The sequence below is a fragment of the Macaca thibetana genome, chromosome 3, assembly GCF_024542745.1.
Source record: "Macaca thibetana thibetana isolate TM-01 chromosome 3, ASM2454274v1, whole genome shotgun sequence".
NCBI lineage: Eukaryota > Metazoa > Chordata > Mammalia > Primates > Cercopithecidae > Macaca > Macaca thibetana.
The window spans coordinates 178,437,653-178,463,059 of record NC_065580.1 but is presented as its reverse complement, the minus strand read 5'-3'; the positions used below and the strand labels follow the sequence as shown (position 1 = coordinate 178,463,059).

General features: G+C 35.2%; 1 long non-coding RNA gene across 2 annotated transcripts in view; it reads right to left on the bottom strand.

Moving 5' to 3' along the window:
* Positions 1-25,407, bottom strand: part of LOC126949616 (uncharacterized) — a 76,963-nt gene that overhangs the window by 24,045 nt on the left and 27,511 nt on the right. For both annotated transcript variants that reach the window (XR_007723864.1, XR_007723865.1), the window contains exon 2: positions 9,263-9,325. This is a non-coding gene — a long non-coding RNA (uncharacterized LOC126949616). The remainder of the gene's footprint in view (positions 1-9,262; positions 9,326-25,407) is intronic.

Sequence of the window (25,407 nt, the reverse complement as noted above, 5' to 3'; positions counted from 1 at the left end):
ACCATAAAATTTTAAATTATATTTTACAATATAGAAATGTGCATAAATAAAACACACTGTGCAAAAAACAATCTACACACTGAGAGACAGACTCATACTCAAGCAATTCTCTGCTCCTGCTCCTAGTAATTATCAAATTCAGCAACTCAGCCTTTTGTTATCACAGTATCTTTAATTAATTGCTTCAGATTAAGTTTTTTTGTGTATTCTCTTTGAACAATATATTCTACCTGCCTGTTGGGAAATATCAGAAACTAAATACAATTAAACTGTACGTCTTCTCCATATTCTTTTCTCCAGACTCTATGTAAATATATGTATTTTTATTTTCTACATAATATTACAACTTTTAATTATGTTAGATGAACAAATTTTGACTCCTATTCTCATGTTCTTTCTACCAGCTGCCATCCATTTTCCATCATTTATGCCATTATTTTACATTTAAAAGTAATTAATACCTATTTTCTATGTTAATTTTAAATCTTTGTGCTTTGTGAGATAGTGTTTGGGAATAAAATAAAAATTATCACTTAACTCATTAGAATTATGAAAATGCAATTCGTTTCTGAAGTCATAGAGTCCTGAAGGTACTTTCTACTTTCTCATGCTATATATTGGCAGTTACAAAATATCTCAGTTAGTTTGCTTTATATTTGTCATTTCTTAAACGAATTTTTGTTTTCCTAAGAATTTTTCCTGGTACTTGCTTTGTTTCCCATGCCCTCTTTCTCTATCTGCTAAGGTCAAACAAAGTTCTTCTAGTGTTCTACTACTAAGAATAATCCTCACCTTTCCGGCATTAGATATTGACAGTGATGGGCATTACCAACTTTGGTGCAAAGCAGCTTTGCCTGAGATGGTAGATGTGACATTATGGGACAGATATGGCATCCTCTACACAGACTACGACAAGTTTTGCAATAATGTTAAAAAACTTTAGCAGCTACATTCATTCTTCTGGCAGATAGGGAGGCTTTTGGCAAGAAATGATGCCATAACTATTGCTTTGGAAATTGTCAGAAAGGGGCGATATCGTCAAAGAGTACTTAAAAAGTAAAGGAAGATATTGTGGGTTTTATTTGAACACTGAGCAAACTAGTTCATGGAACGCACATAAGTTATACCTTGGAATTTCAAAGAGCTATTATTTTAAGATGATAGATCTTTGAAAAAGCAGATCATAATAAACCCAGAGAAATGTCTGGTGTGTGACAGCCTGTGTCAACATAATTTTGCCCAAGTCTCTGAAACATTAGAAAAATATAGGAATAGTAAATATCTATTTTAATGGCTTCAAGACAAATATTTTTTCCCCTCTTCTCTGCAACGGCCTCTAATTTACATTAATGGACCCTCAATGCTACTACCTCTGGGAAAAGCTCCTTGAAATGTAAGTGTGTCTCTTACTCCATGATCCAACTGAGGCTAATGAGAGAATATCGTATCACATTTGGTGAATCTGAAAGTGGGCACCAGCCAAATTACCTGAGTCAGGGGTCTTGCCTGAGATTTTTCAAATGCTAACCTAGAAAAAAAGCAATTTCTTCATGGTGACAAAAGGTGTTAAGTCATAAAAACATTGGCACGCTCGCTGGTTGTATTTCCTGCTATTTAGGGAAAACAGCTTTAAAGTGAAAGACGGTAAGGCCAGCATATTGAAATAAAATAAATTAGTACCAAGAGAGTTCTGATAGCATTCTTGTCCTTGGTCCAGTTGTTCATAAGTTCGTTTCATCTCTGCCATCTGTATTTTGGTTGTTATATTTTCACTGAATTCTCTGAAGAAATGTTCTTTATTTTTCTCCCTAAATTAGTTTGAGTTAGGTTTATGTCGGTTAGCATCTAACAATCTTCAGTAATTTGAAAAAGTTGAATGCCTGTTTATACTCACTAATGACTCTGTAAAGTATTTAATTTTCTCAGAGTAAAGTTGAGAAGCATTGCTGTAGCAGCTGAAGTTCACTTCAGATTAAACACAACGTCTTTGTGCCAAGAATATAATTTTATGTTTTCTCAATTATTAGGTAATAAGTAATTCTGGGATTCTGAGGTTGGCTTACTCATCAGTAATATATATAATGTTAGAAATTTACTTCTAAAGAGAAAATTCACCACTTCCCTAATTTTGCAGACCTTGATTTTTACATGGAATTTGATGTGTGTTTTATGTTTTATGCTAGTATTTATTTAAAATGCTGATGACTATACGACTGAAATATGTCATCACTATATTAATGTTTTAAGGTGTGTATATGATTTTAATGACTGAATTTTTATCCCTGAAATGCAGGCATTAGAAAATGGCATTTAGAACAGAGAAATGGGAGTTGCTCCTTATTGGCTATTTCACTTTCTGAAGTTTCAGTTACTTGGTGTTAACCCTGGTTCAAAAATATTAAACGGAAAATTCCAGGACTAAACAATGTATAAAATTTTCAATTGCTGCTGTTACGAGTATTGTGATGAAGTCTTGTATTTTCCTGTTCTGTCTTGCTGGGGAGGTGAGTCATTCCTATGTCCAGCATGTCCACATTGCTCACGCTACCCACCCATTAGTCTCCTGGTAGCCATCTTGGTGATCAGATCAACTGGTATGTCAGTGCTCATGTTCAAGTCACCCTTATTTTACTTACTAATGACCCCCTAAACACAAGAGTAGTGACGCCAGCATCTGGATATGTCAAAGAGAAGCCCTAAAGTGCTTTCTTTAAGTGAAAAGGTGAAAGTTCTTAATAAGGAAAGAAAAAAATTGTATGCAGAGGTTGCTAGCACCTATGGTAAGAACAAATCTTTTATCCCTGAAACTATGAAGAAGAAAAAAATAAATGAGTGCATAGTATATATATATGGTTCAGTACTATCCTTAGTTTCAGGTATCCACTGGAGGTCTTGGAACATATATGAATAAGGAGGCACGACTGTCTGTGTATGTACCAGTGTGCACACACAATCAGCAATTGTTTTAAGGGTTTGTTTACTTTAAATTGCAATAATAATCTGTAATAATGTTACATGATCCACTATATCATGTTACACAGAAATTAGAAAAATACATTTTGAACTGCCTACTATATTAGTTTTTAATTATTATTCCAAAGATACAATATTTAAGATGACAGTTTTATTGGATAATGATAGAAATGCTAATGGCATTCCATAAAGTTTATATTAAAGCAGTATATTTTAATTTATTGATGTTTCATATTTCTAGCAACCTACTCCCTCCCAATCCTTTTAATTTTATACATCAATCAAGATGACAAGATTGGTAGGCATATAGACAAAATATCTATACTGGGCCCATTTGTTTTAGCTTCAAAGTACATGTGAACTTTAAGGAAGATAGTAACACAAATTCCTAGGCAGATAGGGACAGGGCCCCATCATTTGTTATAGAAAAAAAAATCCATGGACTGAATTGAGAATCTCTCTTCCCATTTGGCACACTTTCCTCTGATTTATCCCCTCCCTTCACCTATTTTACGTACACCTATCCTTCCCTAATTGGGTTTCTACATTGCCATGCCCATCTTTGAGTGGTACATTTTTTTAGTCATTTTTGCTTACAAACCAATCACCATGCACTCCCTGATTCTGAGCCCATAAAAACCCTGTACTCAGTCACACTTAGGGGTCCCTGCCTTCAGGGGGAGGGCCACCTGTCTTCAGCTAGGGGGCTGCCACTTTAGCTCCCCTCTGTACTGAGAGCTGTTCCACTGCTCAATAAAACTCTTTGCCTTGCTCGTCCTCCAGTTGTCCACATAAGCTCATTCTTCTTGGGTACAGGACAAGAACTTGGGACCCACAGGTGTGAAAAGGGCTATAACACTGTAACCCTCCCTCCTGCTCCTGGAGCAATGGGAGGCCTGGGCAGGGGCACCGCTGGCAGCAGAGGTCTCCGGCTGTTGAAGCAACCCCCCAAAAATCCTCCATCACTGATGTTTCTTAAAAGAGATTATTTCTGATCCTGACACTCCAAAAATTACCCAGGTCTGTTCATATTTATTGATACAATTTTATGTACAAATATCTTTCAGCCATTTGGACTTAAAAAATAAAACTGGGCTTTGAGAAAGTCTTGTTTCCATAGATAGAAAAATATTTAATTCCTATGGTTAGAATTGTCTTGAGCTACAAGTGTTAATCAATCATAATCAACAGTGTTTCATTGATGATGTATCGCCAGTTATTTCTAAAAATAACCAAAAAACCACCAATAATATTTACCAGAAGGGAACTAACTTTAATGATTGACTGGATTGGGAGTCCAAGCTCCAGAGCAGTAAGTAATATAGTCAGTCATACATAACCATTTTGTTCAAACTTTCTGCTTACCCTTGCAATGATAATTTACCTAATATAATTATAAAAGTTGGTGACTTATGGCTGTAATAAAAAATCAATCTTTGAAATAGAGAACAATGACAAAGTTTCCAAGTTCTGTGATTAAAGTATTTAGAAAGAATGTACAGTGACTCCATACATTCTGTTATCCATTAATAGTTCCTTGTTTTGACCTTACACGTCTCTCTTTGTTACATAAAATGCTGATGAAATCCATTTCATCACACAGACTCACAACCTTGGCCTTGTTCAACTTTTCCCTTTTCTTCTACTCTGACATTTATTCAGTTATCTAGGTTGGTTATTTTTAACTATGAAATTTTCTAAATCAGTTTTTCTTTCCTAGCTTATTATGGTTCCCTAATTTAAATTCCTCTTTGTCACCATTGGGAATACTGTAATAGTCCTTTAACTTCCCTCCCAGATACCAGTATTTCTAGTCTTTGTTACCAATAATTCTCATCTTTTTGGTCTCAGGACTCATTTATACTCTTATAAGCTATTAAAGACCTCAAAGAGCTTTTTAAATGTAGATTCCACCCACTGATATATGCTGCATTAGAAAGAATAACTAAGAAACGTATATTTGTATTAATTTATCTTAAAATATACATTACAATTCCATTACATATAAACATGGTAGCATATTTTTATAAAATAACTATGTTTAATATAAAACATGAGGAGAAGTGCGGTATTACTTTAACATTTTTACTTACCTATATAATAGAAGACAAATGGATTCTTATATATGCTGCTGTGTTCCACTTCAGGATATCATATATTGCTCCACACAAATACATAGTTTGAAAACTGTTTTTCTTTTTTAATATCCTTTACAGATAACTGTCAATATTCTTCTTTGATATAACATAAAAATTCAGTAAGTGGTAGATTGCTAATAATTGTTTGCAATGTGGAATTAGAAACCAGATCAACAAACGTTTACCCTCTTACATTAAAATCTGTTGGATCTCTTGATATATCTGTGCTTTGACTCTTACCTGCTTGTGAATTTTCTGCATTATACATGGGTATTTAGAAAATACTGTTTCCGAGTTGTGTAGATATCCCAAATACTGAAATGTTTTATTATACGATATCAAAATCAGGTTCATTTGTATAAAGTTCAATAACAATATGATCAGAAAAGTATTAAGTATGAGAAATGTCAAGTTCTTGGTGGTGAATACCAATTTTCCAATTGTTTTTAACTTGAAAGCTCAAATGTTATTATTAGCAACAAATACTTCAAGTTGTTTACTTCAAAGTCATAGTATCACTTATTTTTGAGAAAATGTTCTTCAGAATAGCCATATTTGAATTATCATAGTTTATCGTCATTCTTTCTAGTAAAGGGTATTTTATAAAAACAGTAAAGTGTCAGGAGTCCCTAAGACTACTCCTAAGTTCGCGATTTACGGAAATTAGTATATAGTCATATTCAATGCTAAGATGCATCCTAGCAAAAGGAAACAAAGCAAAGTCAGCCAAGCAGAAAGGCTCAAGAAGCAAAGTCTGGAGACCAGGCACAAGCTTCCAGGATGTACTTAAGTCCTCCAGTAATGAGTTGTGACATGTGGGAAGTGTTGTTCCTACCAGAAAAGCTCATTCAGTCTCAACACCTGAGGTTTTTATTGGGAGCTAGTTATGTGGGCAACTTCTGCCTAGCATGTATCAAAATTCCAGATGCCCAGAGTAAAATCAGGAGTACAGCATAAATCACATTATTTATGCAAAGATTTGGGGGATGGTGGGAACATACCCTAAATTCAAGCTCCCAGATGTCATCCAAGGGCCAGCATTGCGAGCAGGCCTTTCTAAGGAAAGGTAGTCAGATCTGCTATATGTATTCTCTCTTTCCTGCACAAGCAGCCAATCCATCTCATAACTAAAAAGTTATATACGGGTGCTTTTTCTCAATACAAAAGTGATATTTTGGTCTGCAACATGTACTTTATGCATACTTCTCATTTTGTGATATGTAACATTCAAAGATGTGTACCCAAAGTTGAGATTAAATAAAATTAATAATATATTTCTGCCGCTTCTAGGAACTTTGCAAGTAAAACGGCAGATTTTCTTTGTTTTTTCTTACTAAGCATTTGTAATGAGGAAGAATATAATGAATACTCATATAATTTAGTGCAACTGCTTTGATTCATGTTAAGGCATAAGCAGTTTTATTCATCATCGCTGCTGCAACATTACTGCAAATATAAACACAGTGAAAAAGGCAAGAAACATCTTAGAGTAGTTTTGACCTTGTAGATCCTTTGAAAGTTTTCAGATACTCACAGGTCTACAGTCCACAGTTTAGGGACTGTTATTTTACACTATAGGTACAATTATCTCTGTTAAATACTAATCTGATATTTTTCCCTCCATTGTTTAACAAACATTATGACTCGATTCTCTATAGAATAATAACCAGGCATTGTATTGAATTCTTAACAAATGCTGACTTTAACTGGTCCTTTCAAGATAAATTGTCCCCTATTTCTGCAAAGCCATGCCTACTAATCATTTCATAAGCATAATTGTCTCTCTTCTTAGAACGGTGTCCACTATTTATAGATTCTTACTTATCAGTATTCACATTTATTTATTATTTATTGTTATCTCCATCTAGGCCCAATGGGAATGTAATCACAATTATCTACAAAGAACTATTTCCCTAGCTTATTAAGAGTATTTTTTTTTTCTTTTTTTTTTTTTTTTTTTTTTTTGAGACAGAGTCTTGCTCTGTCGCCCAGGCTAGAGTGCAGAGGTGCGATCTCAGCTCACTGGAACTTCTGCCTCCCAGGTTCAAGCGATTCTCCTGCCTCAACCACCAGAATAGCTGGGATTCCAGGTGCCTGCCACCATGCCTGGCTAATTTTCATATTTTGTAGAGATGAGGTTTCACCATGTTGGCCAGGCTGGTCTTGAACTCCTAGCCTCAAGTGATCTGCCTGCCTCAGTCTCCCAGTATTTTGTTTTTATTTCTTTATTCCTCTATTTCCAAAGATAGCTTGGCGTCCTTAAATTTCTCAAGATTTTCTCAAATTTAAGATGACAGAAATCACAACCATTATATTGCCTTTAACCTTTATCCTCCTCCTGGTGTCACCACCATTTAAGCAGCCATATAAATTAAACATCTGGAATCCACTTTACCCCACAATCCTTTGCATATCTCTACCTGGTCGACCTTCTTACCATGTCTTTGATCTACTCACTTTTCTCTTTTCACCACCATTCTGTTCTATACATTGTCATAATCTCCCATTTGAACTACTACAGTAACCTCTTAGCTCTTTCCAAACATCTCTTCTTGCTCTCACCTTCAAGCACTCCTTTGAAAGCTTATATCATAGAGATATTTTTAAAGGGAACAATATGTTCAAGTTCACCTCATCCTTGTGCCCACACCTTGCTTAAAACTTCAAAGTAGCTTACCATTGATCCTTAGTATAAATATAAAAAGCTTTTAATAAAAATATAAAAGTCCTTAACATGAATACAAAGTTCTCATGCTCTGGTCACTGTCTACTTACAACTAGATTGTGTGTTCAATTTTACCTTGCCCTCTGTAGCCCATTGACTTGCCCAGGTTTTCCATTTGTTCCTCAATTACATCATGCTTCCTCCTACACAAAGGCTGAACATGTGCTGTCTAGAAATTATTTCTAATTTTATACACATCATTCTCTTATACATTGTTAAAAATATTCTTCATTTTGCTCTTTGGTTAATAATAACTAACTCAAATATTTGAATAATGTAGTTTTTCCCTTCCCCACTCCCACAACCTTTGGGAAGGGCTTCTTCAATGTGAGGTTTTTTACTTCACTTGTAAGATTTGTTGATTAATATCTATTTTCCAAACTGAATTTTTATATCCATGAGTTCAAAGTGCTTGTCTGATTTTGCCTCTAGTGTTACCACAAACTCCTATTATAATGTCCATCTCACAGTAAGTGTTGAAAAATATTTGTCAAAATTATAAGAAATAATAAGGCTACAGTAAAGAAGACAAATGTGGTATTGGTGGAAGAATAGACAAAAGATTATTGGAACAAAATGGAGAATCCAAGAATAAACTCACATAAATTGAGTCAACTAATCTTAGAAAAAGCAAAATTAAAAAATCTTAGAAGAGGCAAAATTGTCAGAAATGTTTGAACCAGAGTGACTCCACATTAAGTTAGGGCTAGGAAAATGAGGCTGAGACTTGCTGGGCTGCCTTCCCAGAAACTTAGATATTTCTAGCTTCTAGATGTTTATGGTTAAAGGAGAAGACCGATAATGTTTACTAAACAGAGTGTACAGATATCCCGATATCTTGAGAACAGAAGCACTCCTAATTTTGCTTTAAAGATAGTATCACTTCTTGCAAAATGTAGTAATAAAGAAAATTGAGTGGTTGCCTTGGCTCATGTCTGTAATCCCAGTACTTTGGGAGGCCAAGGTGGGTGGATTACCTGAGGTCAGGAGTTCGAGACCAGCCTGGCCAACATGGTGAAATCCCATCTCTACAAAAAATACAAAAATTAGCTAGGCATGGTGGTGCTTACCTGTAATCCCAGCTAGTTGGGAGACTGAGCCAGGAGAATCACTTAAACTCAGCAGGCAGATGTTGCAGTGAGCGAAGATTGCGCCACTGCACTCCAGACTGGGCGACAGAGTGAGACTTCGTCTCAAAAAAAAAAAAAAAAAAGAAAATGAACCCTTTATCTCACAAACCCTTGTAGCCGAGCACATCTCTCCATGATCTTTTTTTTATTCGATATATAATCTATTATTGTATTTAAGGTGGATGCGTTCTTCCTCTGACTTTGGGAATGCCTTACTCTGTCTCTGGAGTAGCTGTACTTTCACCACTTTATGTTCTTTATAATAAATTTGCTTTTGCTTTGCACTGTGGACTCACCTGAATTCTTTCTTGCATAAGATACAAGAACCCTCTCTTGGGGTCTGGGTCTAGATGCCTTTCCTGTAACAAAACAAAAGAAAAGAGAAGAAACAGATAGTGTTGGAACAATCAGGCATCCACATGCAAAAAAAAAAAAAAAAAAAGGGAAAATTAATCTAGACGTCTACTACTATGATTTGAATGTGAGTACTTAATCTCCAGTGCAACAGTGTTGGAAGGTGGGACCTAATGGCAAGTGTTTAGGTCATGAGGCCTCCATCCTCATAAATGCACTAATGCCATTGTAAGGTCTGGCAGAAATGTAACTGCCCAAGGGGTATTCCGTGTCTGCTGCATAAAAAAAGACTATGTCACTATAGTAGAGAAAGAGTAAAATAGACACAAGGCCAGCCACACCATGTGAGAAATGGAGTTCATACTCAAATGATCTTTCTCAAAGCTCATAGATTAGGAGTTTATCAAAGCCAATTTGGCAGAAGTAGTAGGAGTAGCCAGGTAGCAGGTGCTTGCTGCTGATTGGCTGGGGCAGAGATGAAATCATAGTGGGTCTACGCTGTCCTCTTGTGGGCTAAATTGCTCTTGGGTGTGGCCACAGAAGCAGGGTTGGTGAGTCCAAGTGGAGCCATGGGCTTCAGTTATGCAAAAACCCTGAAAAGATAATCCAAAAGACCCACCTTAGGTTCTACAATAGTGATGTTATTTGCAGGAATAATTGGGGAAGTTGCATTCTTATAACCTCCAGAATAATGGCTGACAATTGTTTATTTCTGTGCCTTAGCAGGACCCAGGTGCCACTCCTCCCCACAGCCCCCTGGCCTCTCATTAGCTTTACAAAACCGTTTGAGTTTTGGGGAAAGGCCTATTATCATTTAAACTACAGCTCAAATGTCTTCCAAAGTTAGCTTGGCCAATAGTCCAGGAATAAATAAGGGAAAGGTAAGAGGTGGGGTGAGTTAGCTCAGATCCGTTTCACTCTCAAATTTTCCCACTAACATGATTTTTAGCAAAGGTGGTTTCAGAAGTGGGTTCTCTCTTTTGTTCTTCTGCGATAATGCTTGTCCCTCTTGCCCTTCTGTCTTATGCGCAGTAAGGATGAAGCATGAAGGTCCTTGCAAGACAGTAGGTGACAATGCTTTGGACTTTCCAGCCCCCCAAACTGTGAGAAAATAAATTTCTGTTCTTTATAAATTACCCAATCTGTGATAATTTTTTTAAAGTACAAGAAAACAAACACAGAAATGGGTATAAGAGAAACGAGGTGTCACTATAAAAATACCTAAAAATATGGAAATAATTTCATAAATATATGGAAACTTAGTAGAAGCTGATGGAACTTGGTAGAAAGACTGGACAAAGCATCAATTGCTGTGAAGATTGCTGTAAAAGAGAATTAAGAGCAACTTTGGTGAGGGCTCAGAAGAAATGAAGAGCTGTAGATAGAGCTTAAGTCATAGAATTTATCTGAATGGTCATGAACAGAATTTCAGTAGAAAGATGGACAGTTAAGGCCCTTCTGATGACATCTCAGATGGATACGAAGACTATTTTATTGGGAACTTGGAGGAAAGGCCATCCTTGTTATAAAATGGCAAACAATTTAGCCAGATTGTATTCATGCCCTAGGGCTTTATGGAAGGCAGAATTTAAGAACCGTGAACTAGGATATCTGGTGGAAGATATATCTAAGCAAAATATTGATGAAATTGTGTGGCTTCTCTTAACTGCTTTTAGTAAAATGTAAGAAAAAAATGAATTATTTAAAAATGGAACCTAAAATTAAAAGAGAAACAGAACATAAAGATTTGGAAAATTCTCCACCAGCCCAGATGACGATAAAAAGCTTGTTCAAGGGAAAACACAAGCGTGGGGCCAAACGTCATTTTGATAAGGAGATGAGTATAGACAAATGGAAGCCAGATATTATTCATCTAGAAAATGGAAGAATGACACCAAAGGTGTTTCAGAAATTTTCAAGGCTGTTCCTCTCATCAGATCCAGTATGCTAGGGCTTTGAATATAGAACAGTTTAAGGGGACAGGGCCAGGGTACCTCTCGGACATTGGAATTCCCTGCGTAGGGTTGTCTGGCGTTTCCGCTTCCCATATTCTGGTTCAGCCTCCTTGGTTACCCCAGCTGCGGCTCAAGCAGGCCTATGTGGGATGATTTCCACAACCATGTTGTGCTAATGCTTCAGGCTCACCAAGTGTAAGAGCTGTAGTGACTTGGGTCTCTTTGTGTAGATTTCAAAGAATGCCACACAGAGCTCCTGCTAGGGCAATGCCCAGTGGCACTCTGAGGAACTACTGCAGAGAGTTCCTCTTAGGGCAATGCCTAGTGGAGGTATGGGAGAAGAGCTGCTCCTGAGACCGCAGAACTGCAGAGGCACCAACCTGCAGTGCCAGCCTGGGAAACCTCAAGCACCCAAAGGCAATCTTAAGAGAGCTGTGTGGGTTGCATTCAGCAATGTCATGGGGCTGAGACCCCCACTCCAGGATATCCGGAAGGTAAGACATGAAGTCAAAATTATTTTGAAACCTTAAGAGTTAATGTTGTTTAACTTGTTGGGTTTGGATTTATTTAAGACCTGTTTCTTTTTCCTTGTTTCCTAATATTCCCTTTTGTAATGCGAATGTTTATCCTGTGGCTGTCCCATCATTCTATTTTGGGAATACCTGTTTGATTTCTCAGGCTGATAGCTAGAGGGACATTTGCCTGAGGATAAATGCCTTGAGACTCATGCATATGTGATTTAGATGAGACTTTGAACTTACACCTTAGAATTGAGGCTGAAACAAGTTAAGACTTTTAGGGTTATTAGGATGGAATATATGTATTTTGCATGTGAGAAGAACATGAATTTTGGGGCCATGGGTGGAATGCTATGGTTTGAATGTGTCCTCAGAAGTGCCTGTGTTGGAAACAATCTCGAATGCAACAAAGTTGAGAAGTGGGGCCTAAAGAGAGAGGTTTAGGTCATGAGGACTCTGGCCTCATAAAGAAACGTTTCAGAAACAGACTGTGAAAGTGGGTTCTCTCTCTTCTGCTCTTTTGCCATGTGAAAACATAGAGTTCCTCTCCTCCAGAGGATGCACCATTCAAGGAGCCATCTTGGAATCAGAGACCAGGCCCTAACCTGATGGCATCTTGGTCTTGGATTCCCCAGCATCCAGAACTAAGAGAAAAAATTTCTGTTATTTTTAAATTACTCATCTCAACTACTCTTTTATAGCAGCACAAAACAGACTAAGCCTTCTTACATGTTTCACCGAAATTAACTCAAAATGGATCTTAGACCTAAATATAAAATTTAAACAATGAAACTCCTATATGAGGACATAGGAGGAAACCTACATGACTTTGGGTATGGTGATGACTTTTGAGCTACAACAGGAAAGACATGATGAAGGAAAGAAAAACTTGATCAGCTGAAGTTTATTAAAATTAAAAGCTTCTGTTCTGCAAAACATAATGCCAAGAGATGGAGAAGGCAAGCAATATGCTGGGGAAAAATAATTTGCAAAAGATGTATCTGATAAATAATTTTTATTCAAAATATACCCAAAAAACCCCTTAAAACCCAATAAAAAATTAAGCCTAATTTAAAAATTGGCCAAAGATCTTAACAGACACTTAAGTAAAAAAGATAAATGTATGTCAAAACAGCATTTGAAAAGATACTCTGCATCATATGTCATAAGAGAAATACAAATTAAGACAATAATAGATACCAGCAATTGTGTTTTTTGGTATTTATCCAAAAGAATAAAAACTTAATGTCCATATAAAAACCTGCACATGGACGTTTATAGCATCTCTCTCTCTCTCTCTCTCTCTCTCTCTATATATATATATATATATATTTTTTTTTTTTAAGACAGACTCTTGCTCTGTTGCCCAGGCTGGAGTGCAGTGGCATGATCTCGGCTCACTGCAAGCTCTGCCTCCTGGGTTCATGCCTTTCTCCTGCCTCAGCCTCCCAAGTAGCTGGGACTACAGGTGCCTGCCACCATGCCTGGCTAATTTTTTTGTATTTTTAGTAGAGACAGGGTTTCACCATGTTAGCCAGGATGGTCTCAATCTCCTGACCTTGATATCTGCCCACCTTGGCCTCCCAAAGTGCTAGGATTACAGGCATGAGCCACCATGCCTGGCCTAGCAGCTATATTTTTAGTCGTCAAAAATCGGAAGTAAACAAGATATTCCTCAGTAGGTGAATGTATAAACCGTAGTATATCCAGACAATGCAATATTATTCAGCATTAAAGAGAAATGGACTATCAAACCATAAACAGACATGGAAGAAACTTAACTGTATATTACAAAGTGAAAGAAGCCAATCTGAAAAGGCTGTATATTGTATAGTTCTGTCAGACATTGGAAAAGGAAAAACTATAAATAGACAGTAGAAAAAAATCAATGATTTCCAGAGTTCAGAGAGGAAGGAGGGATGGATAGGCAGAATACAGAGAATATGTAAAGCAGTGAGAATATTCTCTATTATACCATAATGATGGATACATGTTATTATATACCTGATCAAACCTGTAAAATGTGTAGCAAAAAGAGTAAAGTCTAATGTAAACCATGGACTTGGGGGAATGGGTTTTGATAATGTGGGAGGCTATGCATTTTTATTGGCAGATGGTATATAAAAATGTCTGTACTGTCCTCTCAATTATTTTGCTTTGAACCTATAACTCTTCTAAATTATAAAGACTGCTGGTACCATTAATACTGAAACTATTCCAAAAAAATTGAGAAGGATGGGGGACTTCTCTCTAACTTATTCTATGAGACCAGCAACTTTCTGATACCAAAACCTGGCAGAGATACAGCAACAAAAATATATTTGGACTAATATCCTTGATGAAAATCAATGCAAAAATCCTCAACAAAATACTGGCAAACTTAATTTAGCAGCACCGTTAAAAAGCATATCCACTACGATCAAATAGGCTTTATCCTTGGGATGGAAGTTTGGTTCAACATACACAAATCAATAAACGTGATTCATCACATAAACAGAACCAAAGACAAAAACCACACAGTTGTCCCAATAGATGGAGAAAAGGCTTTTGATACAATTCAATATCTATTCATGTTAAAAATTCTCAATAAACTAAATATTGAAGGAACATATCACAAAATAATAAGAGCCATCTATGACAAACCTCAGCCAAAATCATACTGATTGGGCAAATGCTGGAAGCATTCCCCTTGAAAGCTGGCACATGACAAGGATGTCCTCTCTCACCATTCCTATTCAACACGGTTTTGAAAGTTCTGGCCAGAGAGATCAGACAAGAAAAAAGAAATGAAGGGTATTCAAAAAGGAAAAGAGGAAGTCAAACTGTCTCTGTTTGCAGATGACATGATTCCATATCTAGAAAACCCCGGAGTTTCAGCCCAAAAGTTTCTTTAGTTGTTAGGCAACTTCAGCAGTCTCAGGATACAAAATCAGTGTGCACAAATCACTAGCGTTCCTATACACCAACAACAGTCAAGCTTAGAGCCAAATCATGAATGAACTCCCATTAACAATTGTCAGAAAATGAATAAAATATGTAGGAATGCAGCCAATTAGGGAGGTGAAGGTCTCTACAAGGAAAATTACAAACCACTACTAGAAGAAATCAGAGATGACACCAACAAATTAAAAAATATTTCATGCTCATGAATAGGAGGATCAATATTGTTAAAATGGCCATACTACCCAAAGCAATTTACAGATTCAATGCTATGTCTATTATAAACTACTATTGACATTCCTCCCACAACTAGAAAAAACCTATTTTAAAATTCATATGGAACCATAAAAGGGCCTGAATAGCCAAGGCAATTGGAAGCAAAAAGAATAAAGCTGGAGACATGATGTGACCCAACTTCAAACTATTTGACAGGGCTACAGTAACCAAAACAGCATGGTACTGGTACAAAAAGAGTATATTAGTCCGTTTTGATGCTGCTGATAAAGACGTAACTGGGATTGGGTGATTTATAAAAAAAAAGAGGTTTAGTGGACTCATGGTTCCGTGTGGCTGGGGTGACTTCACAATCATGATGAAAAGTGAAAGGCACATCTTACATGGCAGCAGGAAAGAAACAGAAAGAGAACCAAGCAAAAGGTGTTTCCCCTTATAAAACCATCAGCTCTCAGCAGACTTATTTAGTAACACAACAACAGTTTGGGGGAAACCGCTCCCACGATTCAATTATCTCTTACTGGGTCCCTCCCACAACACGTGGGAATTATGGGAGCTACAAGTTAAGATGTGATTTGGGTGTGGACACAGCCAAACTATATCAAACAGACATATAGACCCATGGAACTGAATAGAGAACTCAGTAGTAAGACCACACACCTACAACTATCTAATCTTCAACAAACCTGACATCAATGAGCAATGGAGAACTATAACAACTGAAACAATTTTACAAGAAAAAGGAACCAACAACTTAATTAAAAAGTGGGCAAAGGATATGAACACCACCTTTCAAAAGAAGACATACATGTGGCCAACAATCATATGAAATAAAACTCAATATCACTGATCGTTAGAGAAATGAAAATCAAAACCATGATGAGATACCGTCTCAAACCAGTGAGAATGACTATTATTAAAAACAAAAAATAACAGATGCTGCCGAGGTTGTGGAGCAAAAGGAACACTTATACACTGTTGGTTGGAGTGTAAATTAGCTCTGCCATTGTGGAAGGCATGTGGTGATTCCTCAAAGACCTGAAGTTAGAAATACCATTCTATCCAGAGATCCCATTGCTGGATATATACCCAAAGAAATATGAATTATTCTACTATATAGACAAATGCAAATGTATGTTCATTGCAACATTACTTACAATAGCAAAGATGTGGAATCAACCCAAATGCCTATCAATAATAGACTGGATAAAAAAATGTGGTACATATATACCATGGAATACTACAAAGCTGTAAAAAAGAACAAGATCATGTCTTTTTCAAGGACGTAGATGAAGCTGGAAGCCATTATTCTTAGCAAGCTAATAGAGCAACAGAAAACCAAATGCTGTATATTCTCACTTTTATGCGGAAGCAAAATGATGAGAACACATGGACACATAGAGGGGAACAACACATAGTGGGACTTATTGGAAGGTGGAAGGTGGGAGGAGGGAGAAGATCAGACAAAATAACAAATAGGTACTAGGTTTAATACCTGGGTGATGAAATAATTTTATTACCTTTTATAAATGTAAAATATTTTTGAATTGTATATAGGAAATTAAATACCTCTGAATATGATGATTCCTAAGCCTTTTATTCAAAGACTTTTAATTAGTATTTGATAGAGAATATAACAAGTGAATATTCATCAGGCTCTATTTTGAAAAAAATGTCAGGAATTGTATAATATTTTATACCATTATTTTTATGCTTCCCTTAACTTTAGTTACAAGTATTATTCAAGTATTTACGTGTATATTTAAAAAATGTTTGTTATAATGTTGTATTCTGTTAGTTCATATATTCATATCTTTTTCTTGCAAAAAAGGAAAAATAAAATGAGTACTACAATCATGTATCACTTCGTAAAGTATGTTTAGTGACTAACCATTCTGCAAGAGGCTTTGTAAAAACAGAATTCCTCAAATATTTTGCACAATTATGCACTATCTATGCTGTGTTTAAGAATCACAATACATATCAGCAAATTAAAACTTCTTGAAATCTTTTGTAAATAAATCTTAACTAGGTTTAACTTTCATTTTACCTTGTTAGACAGCATAATTTCTCCCCAAATATCATACCTTTAGTATCCTTTCAGATATTTATTACTCAAAATTGAGAAATGCTGAAATATCAATAAGACGGCAAATTCAGAAAATTCTTTGCTTAGAATAAAAAGTGAGTTGTGTGTGCAATATTTACAGGTATGTATAGAAGGAGGAAGTCACTGAATAAAAAATAAAACAAAACAATAAAATAATCACAACCTATAATAAGTACAGTTAGCCAAGAAGTCATAAATCTCAGTGGAATGCAAATTCTCACAAACATAAAACTAAGAAAAAATTAGTTAATATATTTATATTAAAATTATTTCATTCAAAATTTAAATTATATTAGAATAATTAAATATATTTAACTCAATATTTTTAAATTTTATAATACATATAGTTTATAATATATCACCTATTGAACCTCTCATGGATCATAAGAAAGGTATTTCAATTAAGAGAGAAAATTAAATAATTTTCTTCATATGAAAACAGGCAATGTGTAAAGATGGATCCCTCCAGTCATTATTTAATCAAATGATGAATTCTGATTATTTAGGTGTAAGAGAATTAAAGAATGGAGGATGCTTTCAGAGATATAACCGATGTCACACATCATTGTTTCAAATGATTATTGAGATGTTTATGAATAGTAAACTGTAGCTGTGTAGAGAATTCAACTTCATTTATCTCACAATTTGGCAACAGAGATGATCCTGTGCTCAAGAAATATTGAAATGTTACACTTCTTTGGCCCAGAGAATCTGAGAAAATCCTTTATTAGGTACATAAAAAAAATGTAAGTAAAGCTTCAACACATATTAGCAACAGTGCATCAAAATGAAACTTTCTTAAAGTTTATTAACTGTTATGTAGCATGCAATTATACAATATTTTCTATGTCACTGGCTCTGCTCCCACTGAATCGATTAAATATATTTAACATATATAAAAAATATGTATATTTTACATACATATAGATATATAGTAGATGCTTGAACACAGGTTTAAATTGCACAGGTATCACTGTATGTGATTTTTTTTCCTCTGCCACCCCTGAATCACCAAGATAAATCCTTCCTTTTCCTCTTCCTCTTCAGACTAATCACAGTGAGGATGAATACCTTTAGGGTGATTCACCTTCATTTAGTGAACAGTAAGCACATTTTCTCTTGCTTATGATTATCTTAACATTTTCTTTTCTCTAGTTTACTTTATTATAAGAATACAGTATAAAATACACATAACATTAAAAATATGTGTTAATATGCTGTTTATAGTATAGGTTAGACTTCTGGTCAATGATAGGCTATTAGTAGTGAAGTTTGGGAGGACTTAAAAGTTATATGCATATTTCTGATGGTGTAGAGGTCAGCATGTTCAGCCATGTTGTTCAAGGGTCAACTATAACCCCGATAGCCCTTTGTGGATACTTGCTTCTACTAAGCTCATTGTATCATGTCCTTGCGGTGACTGTGGTCATTCATTATGAGAATTTCTTCAGCTTGAAGACCATCTGTTCTCTGCATCTTCCTTGAGCATTAGAAATATTAGCAAGGGAGGGAACTTAGATGGTTCTGTCCCTGATCTAACTTTCATTACTAAGTTCTGGATCAGAGAGTTCCTCTCTGGAGGATTACGCGTCATTTAACAGACCATTGCTTCTGCAATCACAGACTCACCAAGGACAGTCATTATACTTCCTTCTGGAGTAATATCCCTTCTCCATTAAGATTCAACTTCTGCCCTGGAGACTGGGGAACTAGTAATCCTGTCTCAAGATTGGGCAATTAACTTCAAATTGCTTTTCAACACTAGGTTGAAATAGTCTTCCCTGAGAACTTTCTCTTTATTTGCTCAGAGGTTGATAAGACATTCTAGCTGTTCCCTAATATATTTTCATAAAGCAAGGATAAGTGATACCAAATCATTATCTCAGGGTCACATACTGGTTAATGTCCTCCACATCTTGTTAATTTAAGGTGAAAGTGAATTTTATGTCTGGAAACTGTTGTATGTCTTTGGTATGTGTCTGAATTGGAAGGTCAGAACTTAGGTCACTGAACTTGTTATATAAGGCCACCAAAGAATAGTAATTTAAAAAAAACTAGCAGTTATCTTATTTGTAGAAGAGGACAGCTTGGTCAATGACATTTTTGTACCATTGACGTCTAGAGTTTGAATATATGTGTTAAATTTGCTGCTACAGCAGCGCTTGACCCTATTCACTAGGTGATGTCAATTTTCTGATTCTAATGCTATTTCTGAGTTGAGGGGGAAGGTTGACTATTTCCATATAATTTGACCGGTGATGATTTTAAATTGGAAACAGTGACTAAGACTAAAATTATGGGGGAATGTTTCTTTTCTAATATTCTCTAGTAGTTATATGTACATATAATAGTTCTAATGATTTAGTCAAAACCTAATTAATGTCAGTAATGGAGAATAAATATAACTAATAATGCAATCTTATAGACAGTATTATTCTAAGCTTCATTGTACACATAGATTTCCCTTTATGTGCCTATAGTCATATGTTTAAAAGCTTTATGTTTATACAAAAAGTGATGACTTAATGTCAAATTAAAAAATGTTTGAGCAATAGTTGACTATTCCCATCTCATCAAACATGTACTTTTTCCTCTGTCTCTCCATGCCCATTATGACTCTCTTGACTTTTTTTTTCCTTTGCCAACTTCATTGTTATTATACTAACTATTATTATGACATAGCTTCCTTGATATGTTCTTGTCTATTATCTCTCATCTAATTTGATCTCTGTATTTACCAAATTAATGCTTGGTACTTCTTAGTGTTATAACCTTTATCAAACCTCTTCACCACTCAGCATACATACATATGTACATATAAAAACACACATGCAGTGGCTTTTCATTTCTTGTTAATTTCAAATTCTTCATACTCTTACTGTCTGACATAAACATTTCCTTCACATTCCTTATGTGATAAACGCACACCCACTGTGATAAATGAGCAGAGTTTAAAGACCTCTTATCTTTCTTTTTCTGGTACACAAACCTCTGTTTTAATTTATTACCTTGTCCTGGAATGCTTTTCCCTGAATTTTGAAGTGCAAATTCAATAAAAGTATCACCTTGGGAAAGACCCCAAGAGCTACTGTTCCTTTTTGAGACATTCATAGAACTCTTAGTGATACTTTAATGCCATTTATATTCTATTTTATAATTTAATTACTATTTTGTGGATTAAAATAATCTTTTTTACTTGATTACCATTGTAGAAGTTTTTATTTTATTATAATTTCGTATTACTGTGCAGTCTTCTATAATAAATAAGAATTATTTATTAAAAGTCCCTTGAACAATGAATGAATTCTCTTTAGTTAAAAGGCAGACTATGCTGCTTTATTTTGTAAGAAAATGGGACCCTCTTACAAAGAGAATGTCTAAAGAAGGCTACTGATTTTTATTTCTTTGAAATATTATTTTACCAAAAATTTCAGTATAGTTTTGCCAACAGTGACTCTAAAAGCATCTTCTAATGTTGGTCTCTTTGTTATCTCTAGTTCCAAAATGGTATCATTCTTTGATAAACACAAATTTTGAGAAACAAAACATGTGAATGTGGAGCTGGAGGAGTCTTCAAGGAATGTGTATTAATCCATTCTCACATCGCTAATAAAGACATACCCAAGACTGGGTGATTTATAGAGAAAAGAGGTTTAATTGACTCACAGTTCTGCATGGCTGTGGAGACCTCAGGAAACTTACAATCATGGTGGAAGGGGAAGTAAACATGTCCTTAATCAGAAGGCAGCAGGAGACAGAAGTGCCAACCAAAGGGTGGAAAGCCCCTTATAAAACCATCAGATCTCATGAGAACTCACTCTCATGAAAACCACATTGGGGTAACCGCCCTATGATTTAACTACTGCCAATGGGGACCCTCCCATGACATGTGGGGACTATGGGAACCACAATTGGAGATGAGAATTTGTTTGGGGACATAGCCAAACCATATCACAATGTTGCTTGGCTCAGTGAATAAGAAACCAAATTTATTTATTGTGATTTAGGATGTAGAGTTATATCCTAGGAAAAGAATACATAAACAATGTTTAATGTTTTATCTGGTTGTCATTGTTGATATGAAAAAAACACTTATCTTCTTTAAGTATTAAGGAGAGCAAGAAACTAAAAATATTTTGCAGCTAGTAGCTCTGATAATCTGTGGAGACCTCAAAAATGGCAAAATAGCCTCTTGAAAAAACATTTTATTATTAAGACAATCTGTATATTAGGTTGGTGCAAAAGTAATTGTGGTTTTTGCTAAACATCTGTTGTCACAGATCTCAAATAGCTTGCTAGAAGTTATAAATAACATGAAATTATGCTATTTGTTTATTATGCCAGGCTTCTCCGGAACATGCTAAGTAAAATTGATTTAACTTTGATAGTTTTAAGCTGGAATTTCTCAAATCTACTTAAGATTGCAATGATTCCTAAAACCATGTATTTTTTTTTCAAGAACAGTGCAGACAACTTCCGAGTTTATTAGATACAGATTCAGAATCAGCCTTCTTAAAGGCTGAATTGCCACATGCTACTGAATTAATTAAGACACTGACTTCAATTCAAGAGTGTTGGGTTCATTGGAAGCACAAATGGCCCTGCGGCAGCTTTTCCCTGTGGCTATCATACTTCTCCACTACGTTTCTATCTTTTGCATCGTTTCAATATTCCCATCCCTCTCAGAAGTGGATTAAAACTATCTCTTTGCAATAATGAAATAAAATCACCTAAGAAGTTTGCATCATTTTTACTGGGAAGTGAAGGAGAAGCATTTGTTAGCACTAATCTGAAGGTTTCTAGTGATTTATTAACATTTTGTTTCTTTGAAAGTACTACTGAAAACTGAATGATAAATGATTTCTCAAGATTGGAAATTCAGGCACAAGGCTTTTTCAGGGCTATTCCCAACAATACAAGGTAAAAAAAAAAAATCAAATTTCTAAACATTTTTAAACTAATATCACAGTTTCCAACATGATGCTACCTTCTATTTTTTAAGACATCTTCCTACTACAGGGCATAACTATAATTGGAATAAATCTGCAAACATTCCAAGACTGCTGTATCAAGTCTGCAAGAATTCACCTCAAATTAGATAAAATACATGCAATTTGTGATGCCTCTGTTGCAAAAGCAAAAAGAAATATTCCAGTCTCCCTAGGGTTGTCGATTGCTACTGAATTTCATTTATACTAATATAACCATAACAGAACCACTTTGTCACCTAGTGGAAAATGGCTTTCCATGGTGTGAAATTCACTTAAATTTGGATACTTTTGTAACATCTAGCAATTGTTGACTTTTCCAATTTTTGCCAGTGCATTTCTTTAAACACACGTGGTCTTTTCTACCTTTCCTTGACAGAATGGGAAAGGTGTTCAGCTTCAAATTATCTGATTATACTTTTTAAATATTTATTTTTTAATTGAAAAAGGAAATTTAATATATAGTGTGTGTATATATATATACACACACACACCCCATATGTATGTTTTGATACATGTTTATATTATGGATGGTGAAATCAAGCTAGTTAGCATATTTAGTACCTGACATAACTATCATTTTATTTTTTGTAATGAGAACATTTGAGATCTTCTATGAGCAATCTTTAAATATACATTGCTATTAACTATAGTTATCATGTTGCTCAATAGATCTAGTGAACTTACTCCTCTCTAATTTATATTTTGGGTCCTTTGGCCAGGCACGGTGGCTCATGCCTACAATCCCAGCACTTTGGAAGGCCAAGGCAGGATCACATGAGGCCAGGAATTAAAGATCAGCCTGGACAACATAGCAAAACCCTCTCTCTACTAAAAATACAAAAATTAGCTGGGCATGGTGGTGCACACCTGTAATCCCTGCTACTCGGGAGGCTGTGGCATGAGAATTGCTTGAACCTGAGAGGCAGAGGCTTCAGTGAGCCACGATCATGCCCACAGCACTCCAGCCTGTGTGACAGAGTGAGATTTTGTATCAAAATAAACAAATGAATAAAATTTGTGGATCCTTTGACCAAAATCTTCTGAATTCCTCACTCTCTCTCCACGCTCCCAGTCCCTGATAACCACTTTTCTACTCTCCGTTTCTGTGAGTTCTACTTTCACATATACATGAGATTATTATGCACTATTTGTCTGATGATACTTTTATACTACATTTATCTACTGAACAATTTCATCAATAAACTGAAATGAAAAAGAAATTTAAAGCTGTGGCTGATAGTTCAGGAGTCATGACATTCCTATCTTTATCACTGAATTTATCACTTTTACTCATTAAAATTCTCATAGACAAAGAAATAGATAGACAGACAGACAGATAGATAGATAGATAGATAGATAGATAGATAGATAGATAGATATGCAAATCAAAGGAACTAAGTATGAAGAGCAAGGAAAAAACACTGCAGCCTGGTTGGCTAGGCTTGAATTCTGGTAGCAGTCACATGCCCTTGGAAGACTTTGTAATTTCATTATGTCTTAGATGCCTCATGTGTCAACTGGAGAAGAAAATAGTACTTATCTAGTAGGGATGTGTAGAGAATTAAATATGTTAATGGTTGTAAAGAGATTAGAATAGTTTATGGCACACAATAAGGCATAATATGTGCTACCCGTTTCAATTTATATCACAGGGAACGCAACTCTAGAATATTTGGGTCTGCTCTCATTGACAGCACATTAGTCTAAATATCTGCAAGACCAGTAACATGCTAATTATTTTAACAATGTGTTTCTGTGAATCACAGAGTATGCCGCATCTATCTGGCTGTAAGTTGTAATTCTCCTATCCTATCAAATTGTATACTTCACTGAGTGAACTCCTGTATGGGACCATGTATTAAATTGAGTGGGATAGGGTTAGGGGAAATATGTTCAACTTTCTTAACAAGTCAGTCAGAAACCTGAAATCAACCCTCACTTTATATTCTCTTTCCCCATATTAAAATTTTTACTAGCTCTTATTGATTTTGCCTTCAAAATTTATTTTAAAATGTGTGTATTTCCATCTGTTTTTTGAAGACCACATTATTTCTTGCTGGTAACAGATGTAAATATTTTCTCCATCTTAAGAGTCTTCCTAAATACAAACCCGATATCCATATTGCTGACAGAGTCATCTCTTTAATATCATAATCGAATCATATTCTCTCCTTACATAAATGTATTCAGGAATTTCACATTGCTTTCCAAATAAACGTGAAAGCCTGTAACATTTCAAACAAAACCTTTATATTTTGGTCCTATAATTTTAGGCTTATCATCTGTCATATTCCCAAATGTTTTCCCCTCTCTCTTAATGACCCGTTCCTGGTTACTTTTTCTTCTACCTTCTTGTCCTTTGTAGATACTCTCAGCAGTAGTGGTAATAATTTTCATGTTCTTACCTGTGGACACCATTATACTTGTACTTCGAGGCTCATAGTTTTATTTTAACCCTCTAGCTCAGAATGAGTTAGAGCTTTGATTTATATTTTTAAATCACTCTACATATTAGTTCTTATTTGTTCTATTAGTTTTTATATTGTGAAGGAGGGAAATTATTTACCAAAAAAAAAAAAAAAAAGTCATTCGTTTGAAGGCAGTGTTTGAATTTTATCGTCATTAGAATCCCTAAATTTAACATAATCCATTGCAGTAGAAGCCAATCACTAAATAATGGTTGATTAAGGGACTCATTCAATTTTACATTATTAATACTTGATATCAAATTTGACCCCATGTCTTATAGCTATCTGGCTTTTTCCTGAGTCAAGTGCCCAGGGTTCAAGAATATTAATTTTTCTACAGTCTTAACTTGCTAAGATTTTATGCTTTAAAACACTTTCCCTAGATCAGTTTTCTATCTTAAGGTTTTATAAATTGAATGTTCAGCTTTGAGCTGCTGTTCAGTTTCCCTCCTTCACTGATCTTGACCATCCTTTTTTTTTTTTTTTCTGCACTGAAATGTTTCTTCAGTCCTTAGGTTATAGCCATGAATGATTTCTTCGAGTAAGTACCCTCTAGATACATCTAAGTGGTATTAATAAGAATTCAATATCCTAAATCTGTGGGCATAAAAGTCATTGTTTAAAGCCTTTGAGAGAGATTGAAAACATTGTAAAGCACGGATGAACACACTGGAGAAATAAACATAACTATTACAACTACATGGTTTTCTATGGGAAAAGAGTGGCAACTTTGAATTTCTTATTTGTTACACACTCCTTAGAATGACTTTAATTTTTTTTTGAATTGCTTACTGATTTTACTTTTGAATTGAAAATAGTTACTTTCTCTGTTAAACTGCCTCAACAATTGAATATTTATGCTGAATATTAA